The 20,547-nt window shown below is 37.3% G+C and overlaps 1 protein-coding gene across 1 annotated transcript in view; it reads left to right on the forward strand.

Moving 5' to 3' along the window:
* LOC124165665 (lachesin-like) overlaps positions 1 to 20,547 on the forward strand; it is a 327,508-nt gene that overhangs the window by 207,662 nt on the left and 99,299 nt on the right. The window lies entirely within an intron of this gene.

Here is a 20,547-nt window from a genome sequence, read left to right on the forward strand (position 1 = left end):
ATAAGTTATATAAAATTTTAATATAAGAGTGTTTTGTCACATAGTGTGAATGTGGTTTAATGCGGTTTTACACGGAATCTTGAGAACAAAATTAGAAGTTGTTTCAACATTGCTCATATTATCATACGATTAGGGAAAGTTATGTGTAAAAACTCTAGCTTCTGTCACTAAAAAACAATTTCTATGAATAAATGGGTCAAATTTGTCCTCTCTGCATAGCGTAACAGATCGGGATGCGCATCGCCCCAATTCTATTTTAATCCACTAAAATTCTTATTCCCTTTTTAATTAATTATTGCTTTTCTTGAGAATTATTTATTCATTAATGAAAAGAAGCCTGTTCACATCCGCCTGTGAACGTAAATAATTTATAAAATGCAGGGCATTGAACAAAAAGAGATGGTAATAGAATTTAAGCGCAGACGCTTTCCCGATTCCACCTACCCTTAAAAGACGCTCTCCCACATATCTTCGCGTTAATTAAGTTCTTCATTCTTCTGATGTTTTAATATATCATTCCGTGGGCATTGTTCCTATTTCCGGAAAGTTTTCCTCCTAAATAAAATACAATCATATCAAAATATTCGTCTGGAATGTATCAATTAATTTATTTCTGCGTTCCATTTTTTCCTATACATTTTTTTTTAATGGTCCATTTATCAAGGAATGTTTTGTCACGACATTAAGATGTGACCTTCAGCGTATCTCGAAATTTCACTTGATTCTCAGACTGGGGGTTTAGAAAATTTATTCGAAAATTTCTATTAAATTTTACCGACTGCTATGCAATTAAATTCATTTACTATCGTAGCCCTTTCTGGCCCATGAGATATTTAATAACTACACAGCAATTATAGAAAATCAATTGACAGAGGTACACAAAAAACACGATGACAAGGCTTAGTTAGTGCAAATACAAAAATTTGAAAAAAAACAAAGGAAAAAATAAGACATAAACCTATGCAAACTTATGCTTGCACTTGAATCCCGAATGCGGATACCCAGGAATCAATCCGGACAAAATTTCCAAGCGTATGAAATATGTACATTGGATATAATACCACTGGTTATTCAAAGAATGTTCAAGTCTAACGTTAAAACGCAACACTAAAAGAAATTTATTACAAGAATACAAAATATATTCTCCCCTTTATCACATCAGCAATCCATCACATCAGCATGGCTAGTTAAACTGGGAATTGCTACGAATTATCATGAAGCAATTAATACACATTTGCCTTAAATGCATGTAATGATGATAAGTTTCTTAGTTAGGCATTCACTTTAATTTTCTGATTATACCCCGGCTCGTCATTAGAAACTCCTTGCTCTAGTCTAGTTTTGAACCAGTCGAAGAAAGATTGCAAAGTTTTGGATGCAATAAAGATTTCAGAGAAATTCAACACCAGGAGTGGCAATGGATCAGGAGTCATAGAGTTCACAAGGAAGGACTCGCTCCATTTATGCCCACTTGCTCGCCGGCACATGTGATTTGATTTCAGTCGGCTCCAACTGAAGGCACCGAGCCGCGACTCGCTCACTGAAGCATTTCTCATTTTGCGCCTCCATCTTCTCTCTCAATGGGCTACAGACACCGCTTCACTCCCTATGCCATCTGACCTTCGGTTCACCTCCCAAGAAACACCGCTCTCATCACTGACTCCCGGAATGAAATAAGCTGGGAGTACGAGTAGAAAGTTGGTCACTCTCCCACCCCGAGAGACACCGTCCTCGTCAGACTCAGTCTCTCTTCCTCCGGTGACCGCCTTAACCACCAGTCAACCACGTAAGTTGAGTAAATGCATTTGTAACCAAATAGGCGTCTCTTTATGTCAATGCAACATAGCATATTCTTTTTCAATTCTCCAGACGCATATTGGTTAAATATGCAGTACCTAAGCAATAATTATATGTAACTCTCTTGAAAACAATGGAATCAATTACAATTCCATCGTAATATATTCAGGTGCGTATAGCCAAGAGAAAATGGATCACCTCCACGCATTTCCATTAATCTTAAACCTACTTATGAACTAAAGTATATATCTAGTAATGTATTGAAATAATATAAAAATAATCTAAATTTTGAGTCGAAAATTTTTTTTATGCTGAAAAAATCAGATTTACAGTTCGAGTCAAAATTCGATGGAAAATAAATGGGCGAAAAAAAGTTAACCGAGAAATAAAAAAAAGAATTAACGCGGCCTAGCATGAGTAAGGCGGAAGGCGTTCATGCTTAAGGTATATCGGGAGAGAAGAAGATGTGGAAAAGAGAGAAAAATGGAGAAAAAGGAGACATATTGAATTACATAGGGTAAAAATTGAGTCACCTGAAGGAATTCTCTTTTTTTTCCCAACATTTCCCAAAAGGGAAATATTAACAGAAAAGGATTCACTGGAGAGTGAAAATTATTCAACGAAGTTTGAAATATATGGTTTGTTTGTGGGAGGGGTACCAGGATAAGAAAAGGCATTATATTTGCGGTTAGATGAATTTTTATACATTTTCAACTGCATATGCCTATTATGCAATGCTTGAACTCTCAGGATTAGTGCGATGAGGACTCCATTGAGAATATCGTCAAAGTAAATTTTTGTACATAGTATTCAAATGAATAAAATTACGCAAATCCTAAATTCTCGAGAATTTGAAGCATTTGTGAAACATGTGCTTCGTGGGAGATAAATTTCAGATTTTTAGATCAGCATGAAGTACTTAATTTTTTTATGCAGAGCGTGGGCCAATCAAAATGATAAAAATAATAATTTTATCATTTATTGTTCATAGGTAGTTACACCCGATTCGAAAATAATATTAAATTCTAAAAGATAGATCTGAATCTGGAGAGGTGTCATTTTTTGTGACATAGTAAGGTTCTACCTATCTCGGCAGTGCGGTTAATTGTGACATTTAAAAAACACCGTCAGCCATCCGATAGCAATCCATTGCTAAACGCTCATCTAATTCGCAAATATGAAACTGAATTGCGGCAGTGGGCAGGCCAAACTTTACCTCCTCAGAGATGCTGAAAATCTGAATGATGGACCCCGGGATAAGGACTCCGCCTTCCTCTGAAGGGAAACAACAGGTTTTTACATAGAATTTAAAGGGTGAAGGAAAAAGGGGGCTCAGCAGGGCTCAAGGAGAAGGTAAGCAGAAGAGTGCGTGACCACGAACCCTTTTGCATGACCATCTGACCCGAGAGCCCATTGACGCAAATCCACAGTCTTGTGTCACGCGTGCTACATAATAATCTCCTCCCTCAACTCAGGCAATGAGCAAAGAATAAGTTGGGTGGGTTTGGGATCTGGGAGGCTTCGAAATTAATGAGTTTCAGAAAACGTGTGAAAAGGTGCTCCGGAATTTTGCACCTCCCTGAAACACTAAGTCTCACTAACGAGAACAAGCCCTTTCGGTCTCCGTTTATTGAGCTCGACGTGCAAATTTACTCCGGGCAATTATCTGAGAATTTAATTAATTTTCTCGCGTGGTGTCATTTTTGAGACATAATAAGGTTTTCACTACCTCGGCAGCTTGGCAGTGCGTTCAATTACGGAACATCAAAAACACAGACAGCCAAATCAAAAACCAAATGCACATATTAACTTACAATAATTGAGTTGTGATAAAATTGATGTAATATATGCCACAAACTCTTGGAAAATTATTGTACTTCAAATATTTACATTTACTAAACAATAATTCACGGATAGGGATTCTATTATAAAAAACAGAGTATCAATTTCGAAGTAACATCCCGTCCTTAGCTTGATAAGTTAATTTGACTAACATAAAACATAATTTTTTAATTTGATAGTTAACGTGACAGATGAAAGTTATGAATGACTCCAGGTTCTTCAGAGAAAATAAAAATAAACACTAATCACAGAACTCTAATGAAGAAGACCTTCCTTTCTACGGTCCTCAACTTATTAACGACTGCAACACACATTTTTAAAATAAATCTTAGGAGGGGAATGGATGCCACGACAAGCGCTATCGTTTTAAGTTACCTACATGGAGAATGAGGTATGGCAGTGTTGCTAGGGCCGTTCAGCGGCATACCCATGGAATGAGGAAGTTGAATAAAATTACTTTCATCGATATATTACATGATTCTTAGAGCAATTTTCAGCAAGAATCCATTTTTCCCAACCAAACTTCTCATAAACCATTGATTTTATCGTTAAAATTCATTTAATACAGTGAAATCCGTCTGCAAACGCGAAGTTAGCACTGATTGTTGGTGATGTCATTTCTCCCAACGGCGCGCCCTTGGCCGTCTTAACGGAGGTATTTCCATGGGAACTTCTAGCTTTTTTAAAATGTGCATCATACCCTCAGTTCTACTTTGATATATAGATTACCATGTCTTTACACGTTTACCATACGTTCCTCCCCGTGTACGCATTAGGGCATTGGATAACCATAGGTTCGACAAATTTATTATTTCTAAATTTTACATAGGCTCCATCCGCCATTCCATAGAAAATGCCACCTCACATTATTACATGACTTGATATCTACAAAATAATATTGGAATTGGTAAAAAATAGATAGATTTTTACAAAAATACCAACTCCCGTAGAAGTATTGAGAAAGTAATGCAAAGCATATTCCGGAAATGTTATGGATTCAGCGAGCCAATTTTTGAAGCGACACAAAAATCGTTCATTTTTTCGTTCCCATGGAAATACCTCCGTTAAGACGGCCAAGGGCTCCGCTCCAGGGTGTCATAAAACGACCGTTTTCGAAATTAGAATCCTGAGGGTCAGGGATCGGTGATTGAAGAAGGTATAAGGGCCTCAGCTGGTATCTTTCTAGTAGGTCTTTTTGTATGAGTCCCAGGAAAACAACTCACTTTGTCGAGGTTTGAACGCTTTTTAATAGAAGCATGGTCTTCGATCGTATCCAAAGATAACGAAATGAACTTCGGTGAAACGTGCAAGTACATCGCATGAAAAACCTCCACTGTCTTCACCATAGACCATTTGAGAATCGGTGTCTTGAAGCAAAACATAAAAACGGTGAATTTTGAGCGTTAAAACCCATACAGCTTCAATAAACTTACCGCGGCGCGGCTAATCCAACTCCCGACGCGCGGAGAAGAACCCTGCCGCGCGATCGAAAAATCAATGTAATTTCCGGCGACGCAAATTTATTTCAAAGAAAACTGCATAAATACCTCAAGAAATCTTTAAACAATGCTCTCATATAAGTTACTCTGCGCGACCTTGCCGGAAACCTATTTGAAACTCTACCTAAATGTAAAACTTTGTCGAAAAACAGTATCCGCCATTTTGTTACTGCACGGTAAGAATTTATGGGCTGTATTCTTTAAGATTACGGAAAATTAAAGAAAAAACACCATGCTAACAGATTATGTGGTTTTTTATTCGGCAAGAATCCACCCATGACTTCACCATTCACTTACTTTGGAAGATTTTCAGAGAAAATTGAAGACGGGCGTTTTTATGGAAATTTGCTCACGTTTGAGCCTCTGTATCTCAGTAACGGGTAGGACCTATGTCAAATGAAGTACATATCAATAAATTTCAATCATTTTTGAGTATACCTGCGAAGTTTCAAGTTTATAACTCATAAAAAGCCATTTTGTAATTTTGTCCGGCTTTTTCCGATTTCCACCCACTGTGCGCTGGCCGAATCCGGTATCTATAGGAGGTTATGCAATCCGCGTTACCATATATTGCCGTCTTGTAGGAATATGCCGTTTTTACTTTCAGATATAATCCTACGGCTTTTTATGCCACTCATTTGATAGAGATCGTCATATTTGATAATTAAAATTCCTAGATATTACGTTTCCAATAAGACTATGCATTCTTTAACCTAAGTCCAATATAAAATAGATATGCATTACGGTTTGAGAGAAATGAACCAAAGCGAATATTTTTACAGAAGCTAACGTATTTCCATTTTTTAATTAACATTTTTATCTCTCCAAATTGAATAATAGCAGATAATGACTGTTTACGAAATACACGAAAGCATTTCGGGTGGAATGGAACAGAAATTGGAATGGAAAATTGAACACAATCTGACACGAAAAGATACCGGTCGAGGGGGAATCACGCGTCTTTGCTTGAAAAGACAGAGCAAAAAACATCTAGTGTTAGCTATTGCTTCCTCAGCGTGGGGAATTCTCATGAAGAAGGTAGGTGCAAATGTAGACAGGAAATCAATGCAGCAATGGATGGACATGCCGTCTCCATTAGCCAGATCATTACGGGGAACGGAGTTAAGAAAGGCAGTTCCTTCGTTGAAATGGATAAGAAAGCAAGTTTCGGAAGTTTCGACTGCGAAGAGTCTGTGATGAGAGCGGTGTTTCCTGGGAGGTGAACCGAAGGTCAGATGGCATAGGGAGTGAAGCGGTGTCTGTAGCCCATTGAGACAGAAGATGAAAGCGCAAAATGAGAAATGCTTCAGTGAGCGAGTCGCGGCGCGGTGCCTTCAGTTGGGGCCGACTGATATCAAATCACATGTGCCGGCGCGCAATTGGGCATAGATGGAGCGAGTCCTTCCTTGTGTACTCTATGACTCCTGACCCATTGCCACTCCTGATGTTGAATTTATCTGAAATCTTTATTGCTTCCAAAACTTTGCAATCTTTCTTCGACTGGTTCAAAACTAGACTAGAGCAAGGAGTTTCAATTGACGAGCCGGAGTATTATCAGATAATTCAAGTGAATGCCTAACTAAGAAACTTATCATCATTACATACATTTAAGGCAAAATTGTTTTAGTTGCTTCATGATAGTTCGTAGCAATTCCCAGTTTAACTAGCCATGCTAATGTGATGGATTGCTGATGTGATCAAATGGAGAATGTATTTTTTATTCTTGTAATAAATTTCTTTTAGTGTTGAGTTTTACCGTTAGACTTGAACATTCTTTGAATAACCAGTGGTATTATTTCCAATGTACATATTTCATACGCTTGGAAATTTTGTGCGGATTGATTCCTGGGTATCCGCATTCGGGATTCAAGTGCATGCATAAGTTTGCATAGCTTTATATCTTATTTTTTCCTATGTTTTTTTTCAAATTTTTGTATTTGCACAAACTCAGCCTTGTCGTCTTGTTTTTTGAGTAACTCAGTCAATTGATTTTCTATAATTGTTGTATAATTATAAAACATCTCATGGGCCAGAAAGGGCTACGATAGTAAATGAATTTAATGGCATAGCAGTCGATAAAATTTAATAAAAAGTTTTCGAATAAATTTTCTAAACCCCCAGTCTGAGAATCAAGTCAAAATTCTAGATAAGCTGAAGGTCACATCTTAATGTCGTGACAAAACATTCCTTGATAAATGGGCCATTGAATTAAAAAATGTATAGGAAAAATGGAACGCAAAAATAAATTAATTGATTACATTCCAGACGAATATTTTGATATGATTTTATTTTATTGAGGAGGAAAACTTTCCGGAAATACGAACAATGCCGACGGAATGAGATATTAAAACATCAGAAGAATGAAGAACTCAATTAACGCGAAGATATGTGGGAGAGCGTCTTTTAAGGGTAGGTGGAATTGGGCAAGCCTCTGCGCTCAAATTCTATTACCATCCTTTATTGTTCAATGCCATGCATTTTAGAAGTTTTTTACGTTCACAGGCGGATGCGAACAGGCTTCTTTTCATTAGTGAAAAAATAATTCTCAAGAAAAGTAATAATAAAAAAAAAAGGAATTAAGAATTTTATTGTATTCAAATATAATTGGGGCGATGCGCATCCCGATCTGTAACACCTTTATCAGACGCTATGCAGAGAGGACAAATTTGACCCATGTATTCATAGAAATTGTTTTTTAGTGACAGAAGCTAGAGTTTTTACACATAACTTTCACTAATCGTATGATAATATGTTCAAGGTTGAAACAACTTCTAATTTTGTTCTCAAGATTCCGTGTAAAACCGCATTAAGCCACATTCACACTATGTGACAAAACACTCTTATATTAAAATTTTATATGACTTATTGCAATTAAATGCAGCTTTTCAAATCAAGAAGTTGAAAAACAATGTTATACAAATATATCATTTTAAAATGTTGAGGAATGGCATTATGAAAAGTTACATAACATCAAAAATGCGATAAATAACAATGCTGCATGTTTCCCATCCAGGGTTAGTAAAGATTAAAAGAAGTTATGAAACAATGTTGTATAACTTTGTTTCAGTCTCGTTTGAACGTTTGAAAATGTTAAATAACTTGTCATATAACTTTTTTCATTGAAGATTGTTACATGGTGCAAATGCGGTTGCATGACTAGGTCTAAAAGAACAGATAGGTCTAACTGAAAAAGATTCACCAGAGAGTGAAAATTATTCAACAAATTTTGAAATATATGATTAGCTGGAGGGGTGCCAGGATAGGATATTATAGTAGGTATATAAAATATAGTAAGCATTATATTTGCGGTGAGATAAATTTTTATACATTTTCTACTACACATGCCTATTATACAGGTACATATCCGTAGAGGAGTGATAAGGAGTAGAGTCGGAGTTTTGTGTCATGAAAGTCAGCAGTTGTTTGATAAGGCTAAATAGTTTAAGGAGGTAAGATTCCTCGTCGGAAAGCATAACAGTCTCTAAGTCTGAATGATTTTTTCGTTTCAAGGCTGTATTTAGGTGTTTTTTTTTCTGATATCTGCTTCCTCCTAAAATTCCCTTACAATGCCTTCTACGCCTCTGGTTGTCTATTCTCAATTTTTTCGTGCTGATCCATCTGTGACCCAGATAATATTTTTCCCCAGGTCATGGTCAACGTGTTCAACTAAATTTTTACACTGCAAATAGAATTAAGAATGCATTTCTGACGCTATATTAAAGCTCCCGGGAATTTGATTGCATTTATTCTCCTTGGAAGTGCAGGAATGCGAGCGAAAAAGGTTAATAAGATCCATGGTATGATTTACGACGATTCGTTCCTCAATTTTTGGCGGCCTCGAGTGCTGCTTCCACTGCAAGCACTTTCTTTCCTTATTTTCCCTTTTTATCCTCCCTTTCCTTTATTTATCCTCCCCCCTGGGCTCATCTTATATCTTATTTCTCCACCATATCATTCTCCAAATCATTTCCTTCTCGAAAATCGATTTGTCTTTCCTCGCGGATTTGGCTTACTCTGACATCTCTCAGGCTCTTTTATTATCAGATTGAATAAAAAATTATATATCATTTGAGCGGGGTGGGAGATTCTTCATGCTTCTAGTTTCATAGCAAAAGCCATATTCATCGAAAATAAAAACATCTCATCTTTATTCCTGTGTTCCTCGCTACTTATCACTATCATAGGGTTCCTTCATACCTCCAGCTATTCACCCCAGAGTTCATAAGTGTAAGTAAATCTTAATTGCGGAAGCTAATGATTTATAGATGCGAGTAAACCAAGAGTCTTACACGTACGACAAGTAGAAAGAGTTGTGTGTATTACGAAGTGAAGGGTTTAATGACCAGAATTTCACCCGTCGGTCGAGAAATGTTTTATGGACCTAGAATTATTCATATAAATTTTTAACGTTATTACTGGTAGTGTTATATTTATTTGAAAGAACAAAATAGTTGTCTGTCAGAAGACGCATATTGTCATTAGCAATTTATTGCTTAATTCCTGGTATTTTTTATGTTTCGGGATCGCATTCCTTACATTCTCCTGACACAATAATCTTGTATTCGACTCAGCTGTCTAGTCACATTCCTGCATTAAACCTTAAATAATTTTTTGATTCCATTGCATCTGACATAAATACAAATTAGGCATCATTTCTTCATCTCGGAAGCTCATCGTTTTGCTTCTCCTTCTTATTCTTCCATGTAATCTGTAAACCAAGACAGGGTTGGTTGAATTCAATATGTTAATATGAATGGTTAGGGTTCAATAGATGTAACAATTGTAACATTCGCAGAAGTTTATGACCTAAAAACTGCAATCTCTCGCTAGGAGGATTATTTTAAAGACATAATGATATAAAGTTATTTTTTTCTATTAGAGCATTTGGCTTTGAAAGAAATGGCACGCAGAATAGCCAATGTTGTCTGAGCTAATAATCTTCCTCAAAACCCTACCTTTTGCCTTGGAAAGGATTTCATTCCTACATAACTACCAGGATATATTTCCGCTTTTTATCCAACGTAGTTTACTTCACACAGCTCTTTCACTTCTATTCCACTATAGTTTTATCCGTTCCCCTCATTCTTTATGTAAAATAGCGTCCTACGGCTTCACCTCCTTCTCAATAAACGTACGCCTCAAACAAATAAACGCTTCCATTTCTTTTCTTTTGTCCTTGCTTATGATCAGAGCTGTGCCGTTCCTGAATGAATATTTCAAAATAAACGATTCAATTGCATGATGCGAATGAATCGAATCTAAGTTTTCACCCCAATCGTTCAAAATGAATAAAAATAAGTGGAAGATTTGAAACCACCAAAGTCAAATCGTTCAACAGAACGATTCGGATTCACATGGATTCGAGAATGAATTGGTTCATTTTAAATGATTTGAAGAACGGAACCATTGCCACGAATCAAATCTCATGAATCGAATCCACAATATGAACCAAAATTCCCACTTCTTCTTCCTAGTCATCTTACGCCTGAAACTCCTCCATTCCATTGCTCTTTTGTCCTAGAGGATTACCATACAGGAAGGTTGAAGTGACAAGGGCGCAGAATTTTTTGGATTGATGTAGTTAAGTGTATGAGTGTACATATATATTAAGTGAGGTGATAGAATATATATTAGGCAAAATGAGGATATGTAAGGGTTGTTTTGGAGGCGAAGATGAAGGGTAATCAGGGAAGTTAGAGGCGCAGAGAACTAAAGTATATAAATGTTGGGAGATTTATAGCAGAATGGGTGGGCATAAAGGGATGAAAAGTAGTTAGGAAATGCTTATATTGGTAGTGATGATATTGAAACTGGTGGTGGCGGGATCTGTTGAGTGATTGGAGAATTATTAGCAAGACATCTGATTTCGATCATTGCTATCCAGGGATGCAGAATTCTCGACATCATTGCTTTCGGCAACTGCTTAATAACCAAACACAAGCGTTCGCAATTTAAAGATTTAACTGTTACATACTTTAAATGTTCTAAATGTTTCAAGCTTAATAATTTTAAAATAAACGCTCAAAACTAAATTAATTAGCAGTCAGTATATTTTTGGGGGCACAATGTTAAAAAAGGTAATTATTTTGTCTTGCCATGTTCCTTTTGGATTAAATCCTGCGTCAAGTGTTTAAAGGCGAACGTTAAGTCACCAATTCTGGATGCCTCATCAGGGCTAATGATCTGATCATTCTATTGTATTATTTCTTCTTTGACCTTTAAATAAAGTTCTCTCCGTATTCTTCTGTGCCTCCCTTGAATAATTTTCTCTCGCGGTTTGCCTTCCTCTGCTAAGTTCGCTTAGATCCATATTTCCTCTCACACCCCAAATTTTCCCCATGGTGTGAAGGGCGCCTTCAAATTTACAGCTGTGAGCCTGTTACTGCCTCTCCTCTCCAAAAAAATCCTTGCCCAGCAAAAAAGCCCATGTCGTTTTTTTATGGAACAAGATAGGAAAATGGTCGAATGAGACTCGACTGCGGAAAGTTTCAGATTCTTTTTCGTACCCACTCGAAACGAACAGAATGCGTTGGTAAGTTAATTTAGCAGAGGACGTTTTTCATGTGGTGGCTTTGGGGCGGGAGTTGAGTGTTACGAAGCGAGGGAAGCGGATGGGGAGTTAGTGCAGTGCGGTGGAAAAAAAACAGGATACACGACTGAAAACCAAGGACACATAATTGTCATGAAAATGTAGAAATATGTTCTTCCGATTTTTCTTCATAGATTGATGGCCAAAAAATAGGTATTCCGAGGCAATGTATCTTGAAATTCTAAAATCTGCAAACCCTCTTAACCTCTTTCAGCCTCAACCGAATTTCCAGGTACTATGCTAAAAGTGCCGAGGCATTTTGGGTGGTTTTGCAGTAGTTTAGGAAAAAAATTAGGTTTAAAAAGAACTAAAGATATGAATTCAAAAACTTTAGGTAATCTTTATTATATGTGGTCTTACCTTTTCAATGTATTATTTGACGAATTTGACGAAAATTCATGAAAATGTTGAAATATTTTCTTCGCTTTTTCTTCATTCATTTCTTCTTGACGAATTTTTGGTAAAATGACTTGATTTTTATAATTTAAAGGATGACATTGCAGGAGGAGCGCGATTGCGCGCCTGGAACTTTTCACGAGAGTTAGGAGGGAAGCGATAGCGTTCCACGGCACTCTAAGAGTTAAGGCCTGTCTACACGGTGCATTAACCCGCACGAGTTGATGTCTAAATGCATGAACGCGTGAATGAGCGCGAAAATTCACGGAATAACAATCCAAATTGTGCAAATGCACGGACAGAAAATGAAAATCGGTTCAAATTTGGTTCACACATACGTAAATTTACCGTTCTGGTCCACAAAAATCATTATTGCAAACAGACTTTAATTCATACGTGATAATCTAACGTTTAAATAGCCCTATAGGCTTTTAGCCTCTTCAGACCTGATGGTGTATTTTTGCAGAAAATTCACGTTTGCCGCATTCTTAAACAGAAATAGAACTGAAAATATTAATCCACTCAAAAAATTGTTATTTTAGTGATATTGATCCCTTGTATCAACTATGATATGTAAAATTAATGCAGCAAATACAAGAAAAAGATTTTATGTCAAAAGAAAAGATTGCGTGCATTCTACTCATGCATATAGTATTGCTGTTATATAAGATCATGTTATTGAAATTAAGTGAAATAGTATCATTGAATGGTACTCACTTTTCTAAATGTCATTCATTGTAGAAATAACCCAAAAACTAGAATATTCCGTCATCAACCACGCTTTTGATTCAACTGAGAGATGGAAAATAGCTGAGTACAATGTTCAGAATGCATAGAATACGATGTTAGCGGCGCTCAGCACTTCAAGACACTCGTATTTCAGGAAATAATAAAAAAGCAGATGATTTAATGCCTGCGATTTTCACACAACTGGTAAAATATTCCTTATTTTATAATAACCACGAAGAAAGTATAATAACAGTACTTCATGGTGTTAACTTCTGATTATTATAAAATATATGCTAAAATTTAAATTGAATTCCGCTGGTTACATGCGAACGGCGCATTTCAAAGATCGATTCAAAATTTTTAAGCCCGCATCGTTGCCATGCCATGCAACCACCATATACAGTATAGTGCGTGCTTTCATCGCAAAAACTGTGAAAGTAAACTTAGTATTTAAATATAGAAAAATTTCCAGGAGTTTTCTCAATAATCAAGGGAAAGGAGGACGGATGAAGTTTTTGCTATTTTGAATGATTTCTTACCCTTTGCCGGTAGTCATATCAGAGGGTCACTCTTCACCATGCGTTCAAATTCTCCTTGAAATCGAGGATACTACTTAATATCTAGTGGAGAGAGTCTGCCATTCACCTGATGTGTGTTTTGGAGGCATTCATGATCACTCTAGTGGTGTCAATAGGGACTCAGGGCGTGCAGTATCACTCCCATTGTTGCACGCACTGTGAAGGCATTGAAACGCATCCGAAGGGGTTACGCCAGGAGGCTTCTGTACAATGCATCTCTCGGGCACGCTAGCTTTACCCTCCCTGGTTCAATGGCGGGTTCAGGGGCGTCCATTTGCCCTTGGCTCAAGGTCTAGAGATACTATCGGGAAGCAGCTAAAGAGGATTTATCCCAAATGGGCCTAGACGCTTTTGGCTCACATGAATATAAACCACTGTACAAGGTAATATAAATAAAATAAATTACTTGATTCTATTCCACACTTTATTTTAAATAGCACGTCCCGGGTTTCAACATCTTATACTATCATCAGGTGAGACCTTCCTTTGTGACATCTGATGATAGCATAAGATGCTGAAAACCGGGTCATGCTATTTAAAATGATGTGTGGAATAGACCCAAATAATTTATTTTATTTATTTTATGATGAAGCAGTTCCACAAAGTAACCCCTGAGACCATGTCTTATATTAAAAAGGACGGGTTTTACCGAACAAGATGTTGCACAGTGTGGACTTGTGACGTTAACATCTTGTTCGACAAAACCCATCCCGAAGTTCGCTCTGAGAAAAGCTCTGTTTTACTACTTTAAATCACCCATCTGCATATCAGTCACCTTCAAAGGATTGGAGAAAAGCATTTGAAATAACATCTCCTTCTGTTTCAATGCTTTATGGACGCTTGAATGACGCTTCTTAGTTTTCATAAGAAGAGTTGACTCTTGTTGAATCTCTGATATTGTTTCGAATAGCTGTAATTTGGATTTCTCGTAGAAAAAAATCCTTGAAATCAATTGCCTATAGAAAACAATGATATTCATGGAATAGCTTCATATTTTCGATGTCATTGTAACTAGACAGTAAACCTGTTTCCATTATCCAAAAATCATTTCCGGCATTTAATCATGCTGATCAAATACGATCGCTCTCGAAATTTAGTTGAGCGAAAAAAATTTCGCGAAACTGAATTTCAGAGAACTATTCTCTACTTTGAAAGCCTTTGGCGTAGAATATTTAAAAAAATTGTCTTCAATGAAAGTATTGCGAATATTATTCAGTTTATGCGAAACACACTTGATGTGGAAAAATAAGAACTTAAATATGAATAAATTACACCTGATGTAATTTTTTTCTGAAAAGTATTAGCTTATGAGTAGTAGAGCTAGCGTAGCGAAAGTCGTAGGCATATGAAATTCAAGCGATGAGAAAAATTGAATGCGATGATTAATATTAGGATGTTCAGCGCCAAGTCATAAATATAAATCAGAGATGGGTGAAATCAGGCCAAGTGAAGAGTTTTACTCTTTGGTTTGAAAGGTTTAGTTAATTTATCACTTCAACCTTATTCATCGGAGTTGCTTTTGCTACCATTTACATTTAAGGATTTTTCTCGTCTGACTGGCATCAAAGGAGTGAGTTAAAACGATATATCGAAGACTTGTAAGTAGTAAATATACTTACCAGTCGTTGCAAAATAATATTTTTGAATAGCTTATCCATTATGATTATTGATTATTTAATTTATCTATTAATCCTTCGAATATCCTTGCTGAGTTTGGTGAATTATACTTATCCTCAAGTTTAAATATTAGCTTATAGTTCATAAACTTCTTGTTCTACTAGTATATCGTAAATAATCTTTAATTAAAATCTGGTCTTGAGGTAATTATGATTTATCAGTCTAGCCCATTCTGTGCTGTTTATCTTTTTATGCAACTCCAATCGGCGATAGTGAATGAAGAGCGGAAAGTATTGATATAATACTCGTATTTGGTTTTTTTCTCGGCGAACAATTGCAGTGAAGTTTCCTCGGGTTTCGCAACGGATCAGGTCCTCCTTCTTTAAAGCATGCGACCCTCTACACTCACTTCCCTCGGAATATGGGCAGAGTGTCACATTCGAATCGCTCACAAAGGTCTGGACGGGAAAAATGGATTGGGAGATTCAAGGGAAAAATAATTCGTGGTATAAAAGCAATCCCAAATGTTTCTTCGGAAACGGCAGCATGGGGTGGATATGAGTAGTCATAAAAGGAGGAAAGAGTAACTAGAGAAATAGTTTCCTTCGAGTGGTCATGCATTTTTTTTCTTTTATTTTTATAAGAAGGAAAAATATCACTCGATACTCAAAGCCCTGAGGACGATGCCAAGTCGGACATCGAAACTTCGGCAGTAATGCGTTACCTGACCCAGTGGCAAGAACGCTTCAAGAAGTCTATTCACCGAGAAATCGCCGAATCTTTCTTCAGTAAAAGTGAATGGCATTTCTAAATCGTAATTTTTATCACAGCTCTCTGATAATGGGGTGCTATAGTGCTTCAAACAATCTTCTTGCGTATCCGTTAGAATCAATCACTTCCACTGTGCCTGCGAAATTTAGGACTAAGAGAAGCGCTTGAGATAGTGGACCGATATGATGGGGGAAGAATGTAGTAGGGTGGAAGGTGGCGTTGAGGTGAAAAAAGAGCAAAGGTCCCTGCGCAAACTCCCATCTCGTTATCATTTTTCTTCTTCTTTCTCCTCCCTTCTAACCCTTCTTCCCATTGGAGCACTTTGAGGTCGGTTCACCCTTCCCGATCGAAGGCATTTCTTCTCTCGGAACCACACAGATATTCAGCTGATCCTTTGAAGGAAGAACTTCCTCCGGCCATTATGTTCACCATATCGCTGGCTCTTGGAGATAGTTCAGCCTAATGGTTGAAAAGGGAAAGGATAGGAAAGGGTGACTGCGTGTTTTTTATTTTGTCACGTTGAGAATATTTATTTATTTAAGGAGTTGCTCACATACAGCATTTCTGCCAATTTATAGTGACGCAGTAACAAACGTAAAATTTTAACATAAAAAATTTGAACAGAGAGCAGTGGCATAAGATAGTAAAGAACAAAATAGAAGGCACGAGGAAAGGGAGGTGGAGAGGGAGGTTTATTTATTAGCCGAGGAATGGGACATGACAAGTTTGATAAATGAGTTTTAGGGTAGAAAAAACGGGTCAATATTGTTTCGTAATGAATCGAGCAAGGAGCAAAGGCGGTGTTGGAATGAGCGCTTAACGAGGGATAGTCTAGGGATAGGCGTCTGGAGTAAGGAATGTGTACGAGTGGGTCGGCAAGGCACTCTGAAATTAATGGATGAAAGCAAATCAGGACAATCAATGTGTGAATTTAGAATATTGTGAATAAGTTTTAAGTCTGTTTTAATCCTTTGTTGGGAGAGATCAGTCGTTAATAGGGAAGATAAGAGTGAACTGGTGGACATGTCACGCAAGTGGGGAACTCTGTGTCTTATCATTCTGGCGAAGAAGCTTGTTATACTGTCAAGAGAGGTGAGGTTAGAGGGGGCTGCGATGGACCATATGGGAGAGCAATATCCGGTGACTGGAAGGATAAATGCCGAGAAATATGATTTTAAAGCTGTGGGATCGGCTATTTCTGTGTATCAGTGGAGGAGACCTAAAAGTGACATAGCTTTGCTCTTGATTAAATGAATGTGTTCCGAGAAGTTAAGTTTGGTGTCAGTAATGACGCTTAAATTCTTCACAGCCGATACACGTTGAAGAGGCTCGGAATTAATTGAATATTGAAAAATAATAGGGGCTTTTTTTAAGAGAAATCGAAAGGGAGTTGCATTTACTGAAATTTAAATTTAGGTTCCAAATTTATGAAAAACTAACGTGTTGATATTTATAATTTTATATTTTGAATTTATTTTATGACACTACTATAGTAAATTTACTGCATGTTTGGATTCCCAGAGGGCCCTAATTCACAAAATATATCTGTACACTATACAGTAAATAGTATGCAGTTGCTATAGCAAATGCAAGAGCAGAATTTGGAAATTTTCACTTAAAAATTAAGATTTGACAATGGTCTTTTGCGATTGATTGCCGTGTATATAATAATAATAAAAATACGTAAGTAATTAGTGTGGAGCTTCCAACAAGATATTTGTCAAATGAAACCATCTCTTATTCTTTGACATGATGTTTAAATAATTGCATACCACGCCTTAGGAAATCATTGCATTGATAAATTCATTGTATTGATTCAATTTATGTTATTTTCCTCTATAAAATGAATAGCCATCCCGTCTGCTTATTATATCTTATTGTTTTTCTTATTCATTCCGAAATTCGGTAATTATGGAAACTTCTACTTCAATCTATTTCACAAAATACTTTGGAATCCAAAATCCAAACTTTTGCTTGTGTACCACCTTAGCAGAAATGGGTCGTCTTCTTAAGTATAAAGGTAATAGAACAGCTTCCTTGCTCCATCGCTATACCTCTCTTCATAGTTTTTTTCCCACCTTGAGATGGGTAGAAGAGCCTTGCTTGAAAGTAGGAAAGAGATAGTAGGAAAGAGAAAGTAGGAAAAGGTTAGGGTGGTATATTCATTCAGTGAGAGAAAATGGGTAGAATTTGATATTAAGCGTTCGACTGTGTGAGCAGTGTGAAGATGAACGTAACGGAGGTGAATGGAATTTTGTTAGGATGTTGAGACTTCGAAGCAAACGATTTAGCGAGATACCATTCGCCGTTATTGTGCCAGGGTGATAGCCAGGAGATTTGTGCAAGGGGTGAAAACAAAACGATGAGATCTGGAGACGAGGGTATCGGGTCGGTGTGGTGGCTAGAGGGTTGGCTTCCCACCCGGTGGACTCGGGTTCAAATCCGGAGGCGGCAGACAATATTCAAAGACTGCCCCTTCCCTTTGAATGAAATGTGGAGGACATTTCAAGCTCAACATTCCATTCTTAAGATGGGACGTTAAGCCGTGGTCCTCTCGGCGCCTTTCGTTAAGAGCAGGATAATGCCGACGCCGGGTTTCTCTCCACAGTTCCTTATCTATCATTCCCTCACGGCGCAAATGACCTCAGCTGCCGGTCGCCTCCTCCAAAAACCATACCCAACTAGAGACGAGGAAAGGGCAGCTGTGGGGATATATGAGAGATGGAAGAGACTGAGATGAGAGAACATTGAGAAGCCGTTTTGGAGAACGACCGCACGAGGAAATAGAGTAAAAAAGATAGGATGGATTTTAGGTTTGGATTATGGGAGTTGGTTTTTTTGGGTATTTTCTGATTTCTCTCATTATTTTGTCTGCATAAAGCTAACATAACGTCTGAAGTAATATATATTATGCACTCATGTTTATGTATAATGCTTTTTGTTCCCATTATCATCTCTCATTTTCATTCCTTCCTGCAGCTCGATTCTGTAAATGTCATACCTGTGCTTCGCGTGGTTCGAACCACAGTGGAGTTCTCACGCCTCTCACCGTGAAAGACGTTCAAGCGATCCTGTAAGCCTGTGTCGTGAGATGTTTGACGGATTGCGAACGATCACTTCAGTTTCTTATGTTGGTAGCTGTGCGGATGCAAGGAACGAATCAGAATCTCCGACACAAACTTACTTCAGCGGCCAACTGCAACTTCAGTTACCATAGAGAAACATATACAATGCCGTGGAATATTCACTCCCAAAGTAAATAATACTTCTTTACTCAATTTTGAGTGAGGTCTTTTCTTTTAAAAGTGCCTATTAATGATAAGTTACGGTTGCTTAATTAGTTAATAGCTATAAACTGTATATTACCTCTTTTATATGTTGTCAAGTGCTGCGTATCAAAGTCAGTTATCACGTAGCGGGCTCATAATTGCACAATTAGCTCTAATTTCCTCATGATATGGAGCTAATGCTTACGCGGAATGAGAACAAGTGTTATTTTATTATTTAATAATGGTTCACTCTCGTATGTGTTTGAGCTGTTCTCATCATTTCAGTACATATAATTTTAAATGCGCTGTGGTGCGTATACATATATGTCTGATTGTGCTAGCACATGCCACTATTCACGATTTATACTGATGAAAATGTTTCTGGCGCGAATACGAGTAGATTATTAACAGTTTCTGCTAGAGGACGAGATGTTTACATGTCTTAGTATTTCTATAATGTCAACAGAAAAACGAATCATGTTGGTCGTGTTACTGAACGGCAGCAATAATGCATGGAAGAGATGGAATAGATGATCAATGTTTATCTTAACGTACTAAAGTATGCCCCGGCAAGCCATCTAAACGTCTACGAATTAATCGTGGTGTGAACTCAGTGATCCATCGCCAATCTCGCGTCTCGCAGGGAATGTTGATATCGCGTATCTGCCGTCGAAGTATATATGTGCATCTATTGCCTCCGTCGACATTGATGCTCATGCAAAAGTAGCGGAGGTATGTAAAGAGCCTCCATTCTCGTTAATAAAAACAAATCGAAGGCTTGAACTTACGAAATAAATATTAAATAAATCTGTTAACATTCAATACCGCACAATACTTTTACCGTTGGTTCTACTCCAAATTATTATGAAAATTAAGTTGTCAGTATTTTAATTGTACATTCTAGAAGATGCACAAATATAAGATAATTGTCAAACCCTGAGCGCAAGGTTTAACTTCCCACCAACTTAAATCGCAATGAACGCCAATCAATTTAAATAGGACGCGAATGTAAATTTAACTTTATGCATTTCTTTTATTTGTTTTTAATACATATTACTTATGCGAAGTGACAATATGAAATAGCCACCATCGTAATTAATGAATAATGTGCTATTAATTATGAATCACAGCGTAAATTCATAATGAAAAATTAGAGCGCATTGCCGCGACGAAGCTACCACGGGCCCTCTTGGGCGTGAATACTTTCACGGACGCGGCTGTGAGAGTGACGTCACTAAAAAGTTTCAGAATCGCTCCAGCGTCAAAGCCGTGAATACATTGACGAAATCCGCTTGTGACGGCCATATCACATTTACAGAATCGAGCTGCTGTTATACCATTCTGCTAACTGATACTTCAAGGCTAAATTTTCCTCCTTACTCTTGCTTTGTTGCAGCACAGTATGTAATACATCTTCAAATGCTTTGCCTGTATATGCCTTTTACTTTGTCCAGAGCATA

Source organism: Ischnura elegans, chromosome 9, assembly GCF_921293095.1.
Source record: "Ischnura elegans chromosome 9, ioIscEleg1.1, whole genome shotgun sequence".
NCBI lineage: Eukaryota > Metazoa > Arthropoda > Insecta > Odonata > Coenagrionidae > Ischnura > Ischnura elegans.